The 5,096-nt window shown below is 44.0% G+C and overlaps 1 pseudogene; it reads left to right on the forward strand.

Moving 5' to 3' along the window:
• The first annotated feature begins 661 nt into the window (after positions 1 to 661).
• On the forward strand, positions 662 to 3,995 carry LOC102716071 (annotated as a pseudogene).
• Positions 3,996 to 5,096: the final 1,101 nt, after the last annotated feature.

The following is a 5,096-nucleotide window of genomic DNA, read 5'->3' on the forward strand; positions in this document are numbered from 1 at the left end:
ACAGGAAGGAGAGCCAGGCTCAGCAGATGAAAAAAGGTCTTGTAGCCAGGCTCTACAGAAACGGTGGAATCGAGCATATCTGGTTGGCCTGGCCGAAGGTATGCGCGGGCTGCACCCGCGTGTGCAGGCGCGCACCCGCCCGTGCAGGAGTCGGCCACCCCTCCCCAACCCCCCCTCATTTTCCTCCCTCTCAATTTTCCTCCAACACCCACGAACTAGGGTTTAGGGAGCCCCTTCACCCTCGGTCAGCCGCCATCCCGCCGCCGGTTCGTCGCCCCCGGAGCCTGTGCCAGTCCGCCACCAGTGCCCGCAGCAGTCCGCTACCAGTCGCCGTTCCCCCCGGCCCCCCCCCCCCCCGCGACATCCTCGTCACTGGTCAGGCTCCACATCGGTCGTCGTCGTCCTCCTCCGCCGTCGTGGTCGCCGTCCTCCCCCACCCCCCGCCCCCCCGTCGTCCTTAGCTGCCGCTCGGGCTCCACGTCGGTTGCCGTCCTCCTCCTCCTCCACCTCCGTGTTCGCCAAGCTTGTGGTCGCCGTCGTCCTCCTCTGCCGAGATCCTCCGCCGCGGTCGCCTCCTCCCGTCGGGCGACCTCTGTCTCTCCCACCGGCCACCTCCATCTCCCTTCTTCTTCCTCTACTCTGGTAAGTGGTAAGTGAAACATTCCCTCATTTTTTCCCCCTCATTTTGTTTCTTGTACTCTTGATTTACTTGCATGTGAGCAGACTAAGAGCATTTCCCCATAATAAATCTTCTAGATCTATGAAAAGCTGGCACTTTCTAGGTTGGTTTGTGTGGATTAAAGGTTGAATGCTTGCACTGTTGAACCTGTATCATTGTACTCAGTTGTGAACCTGTATCTTTATACTCGGTTATTTGGTGTGATTATTTATTGTCTCTCCCAGATCTAGTCACTTTTCAGTTTGATTTGCATGAATATTAGTTGTATTGTTGTTTCCTTGATTGTGATCAGTATCACAGTAAAACCTTGGTGTCTATTTTATTTCCATTGTCAATGATTGTTTGCTACTGGACGTAGCACTGGTTGACTGATAGTAGTATGCATTGACAGCACTATCCATTTTTATTCTTTGTCTTGACTATATATTATATATTTTATTGGTATAGATGGAAGAAATGCGACGTATTCGACAGACCTTAATTGCTAGAGCAGCTGGGTTAGTTGCAGTGCTGCATGCTTACGCCATTTTTGTTATACGAAGAGCTAGAAACCGTACCCCTAGGATCTCATATGGCCCAATGTCCGAAAGAGACGTAGCTAGGCAGTCAAACCTTCGTTTCATCTATCATACAGATGATACGAATTGTTTAAACCAACTCGGAATGAGAAGGGCCCCCTTTTTTTGGCTATGTAACTTGTTCCGAGAAAGAGAACTATTGCGGGATAGCATACATAGCTCAGTGGAAGAACAAGTTGCCATGTTTCTCCTTGTAGTAGGCCACTATCATAGATTTAGAGCTATGCAACCCACATTTAGGAGATGAATTGAAACTATTAGTAGATACTTCAAGGAGGTATTATATGCTGTTGGTGAGCTGCGAAATGAGATGATAAAACCACTGTCAACCAAGACCAATATGAAAATTACATCCAATGGAAGATTCAACCCTTATTTCAAGGTATTTTTCATTATGTGCAACTTGAAAAATATTTTTTATTTATAATCCCATCCTAATATTATCCGTTGATCATTAGGATTGCATTGGTGCAATAGACGGGACCCATGTGCTTGCTCGAGTACCAGCTGCAATGTCTGCTGCCTTTAGGAGTAGGAAGAAGGAAACAACCCAGAATGTAATGGCTGCAGTGGATTTTGACCTTAGATTTACCTATGTACTTGCTGGGTGGGAAGGATCTGCACATGATGCCCTCATACTTGCAGATGCCTTGGAGAGGGATGATGGTCTTAGTGTCGCAGCAGGTAATAGAGATGTCACAGCTTTAGATCAGCAACGCTCTTTGTGTACCCAATATGATGATTACACTCATACCTTTTGTCTTCTAGGGAAATACTATCTCGTTGACGCTGGCTATGCTGCTAGACTAGAGTTCCTTCCACCGTACCGTGGCACTAGATACCATTTGAAGGAATTTGATAGCAGAAACTACCCTCGCAATTCGATAGAGTTGTTTAATCTAAGACGTTCCTCTTTAAGGGTCACAATCGAGCGAGCATTTGGCGCCCTCAAAAACCGCTTCAAGATACTATATAGCAAGCCTTTTCATCCATACAAGACCCAAGTTAAGCTAGTTCTTGCATGCTGCATACTTCATAATTGGATACTTCAGTTTGGAAACGATCAGCATGTGCCATTAGAGGCCGAATGGCGTGCAAATGTTAGGGATGAAGATGACCCGGGTGACATAGAGGAAGACAATAGGGGAATGGCACAAATTAGAGATGATGTAGCCACTGATATGTGGAATAATAGAGGGTCATCCAGAATTTGATTTAATTAGCTATTGATGTGTACCTTGTATGGTGTTGTACCATTTTCTATTCAAGCATGACTTATTGATGTGTACCTTTCTATATATGTACTCTGTGTTGATGTGTACCTTTCTATTCAAGCTTATTTTTGGATTTATGTCAGATCTGTCTTTCTATTTAGATTTGTCCTTTCGAATTTAATTCATGTGTAGGATGGCTGAGGCTGGTGGTGGGAATGGTGGCTAAGGTGGACACCAGGTAGCCTTGCGTTGGACAGGCTACATGTCAAGCTTTATGCTAAAAAAAGTTGTTGAACTTATAGCAGAGGGTGTAAGGACTGACAAGGGGTTCAAGGAAGTTCACCTGAACCAAGTTGCTAGATCTTTATCTGATCACTATGGCCTTGACATTAGTGGAACCCAGGTTTATAACCATCTTCGCAAATGGCGTCAAAGATGGGTGCGTGTCACTAGGCTTAAAGACATCAGTGGGGCTCTTTGGGATAATCAAAACTCAACAATTGTCCTAGAAGATGAGCACTACATGGGACATGTCAAGGTTTGTGTCTAACTAGCCATTTAATTTGTTAAGTCTGTATCTCACTTTACTCTAACCATTTAATTTGTTCCTACAGGACCACCCTAAGGATGTTGAGTTTCTCAATGTGCCCCTGGACAACTATACACAAATGGCAACCATTTTTTCCAATGGGCAAGCTACAGGAAAGTATGCGATGGGGTCAAAGAAGCTCTTGGAAAACCCATTGGTATGGATGAAAGTGATCTTGGCCCTCTTGATGGGACTATTGGGGATGGTATTGCTGGAGGTATGGCTGGTCCTGAATGTGGCTCTGCTACTCGAGGAAGTGGAGTTGGGCCTATTGGTGAAGGATTTGTTCCAACGAATGATCTCATCGGAGGAGGATCTAGCTCAGATAGGAAGAGAAAGAGAACCCAAGTTGTGGATGAAGGTGAGACTGCTCTCATTAACAACATGACAAAATCTGTGCGTGAGGTGGCTGCAGCAATACGTGCTACTGCTCATATGGAGGTGCACCCTGAGCTGTCCGATGCAGTGCTAAATCTTCCTGGTTTTACAGAGGATCAGCTAGAGCTTGTTCTAACTTATGTGACTTACAACAAGGCAACAAGTCTTGTATACATTCAGAAGAACGAGGAGCGTCGTGCTCACTGGGTTAAGAAGTACCCAGAGCAACACCACCCTGATGATGTGATCTAACTATTTAACTAACCATATTATGTAATCTAAGTTAACGCTGGTTAAGGTGGCAGTGACACCAAATATTTTTGGTAGGGAGATATGGCTAAACTTCATGTTAAGGTGATAGTGGACAACAAGTACTCTTTTGTAGTGAACATGGTCACATGTTGGCTAAGGTGGAAATGGATGCCATACTATTCAGGTTATGCTTATTTTATTTCAGCCGTGTTTTATTGTTTGAAGTATTGCAATGTGGAAGATGATGGTTTTGAGTACTGTTAACTACAGAGTGGCTGATAATTTAAAGTATTGCTTCAGTTTCTTTTCAGTGCATGTTTACTTCCATTTTATTTTGTGTTGGGATTGCACATGAGTTCATACTGGACACCATTTTATTTCAGATATGATTAGTATTATTCAGTTTCTCCCGGGTTTGCATGTACGTACAACAGTTCAACGGAGACTCATCAGCAGAAGCTAGCCTCTTTTTACGATAATGGAAATTGAATCAACCTGTACACCAAAACATGTTTGGCAGCAAGCAATCCGCCATGGAATCATCTCGATCATTTCACTGAAAATTGCTTATATATACTAGCAGTGGCAGCAAGCAATCTGCCATTTTATTGGCACCCAAAAAATATTATGAACACTGTTGTCACCATCATGATCAGAATATAGGGAAATGTACATCAATAGCGTGCCAAAAAATAGAACAAAATTCAGTTGGCAATTTGTTCAATAAGGACTTAAAAGATTTGGCAACCTCAACATTTAAAAGAAAAGGTGATTGCACTCAAGATCCAAACATCCAACCAAACACCATCTCCTCCATACAACCTTTTACTGCAGGCAACCAAACACCATCTAGCTATATCTGGGCTCATTCAATACAGGCAACCAAACAAGTGCATCTGCATGTCTAGAAACAGGCCAAACTCAGCCTGGATTAGAGAGATGGGTCAGGCTAGGATGATTCAAGTAACCAAACACACCCTATAAGGACTGGTCTTCGGGCCTCTGTTGCGAAGCATATCTGCACAACAACATGTCTAATGGGTAAGGCCTGACTTGAAGGGTAGATCATCTCAAAACATAAGCCATTGGTACGATGAGTCTTGACCAGGGTCAACTGATTTTGACTCGGCACAAGCGGGGCATGTCTCATCCTGGGAGATCCGGCAATGGCTTAAATTGTTGAGGACAGGCTGGCTGTGAAATCTCAGCGGGTCCTTTTTTTTTAGGTGATTTGTGTGGAAAGTCTTGTCACGATCTTGATTATTCGGGCACTTCGGTATTGTGATGCATGGTTGACATGATGTCATACCCGGAGTTCCTATCCTATGTCCAAATCTTAAAAAAATTGTTAAATAATAATTCGCTTAATTAACTCAGAAAAAATCGCTCAAAAATATTTAATTTAA

Source organism: Oryza brachyantha, chromosome 10, assembly GCF_000231095.2.
Source record: "Oryza brachyantha chromosome 10, ObraRS2, whole genome shotgun sequence".
Taxonomy (NCBI): domain Eukaryota; kingdom Viridiplantae; phylum Streptophyta; class Magnoliopsida; order Poales; family Poaceae; genus Oryza; species Oryza brachyantha.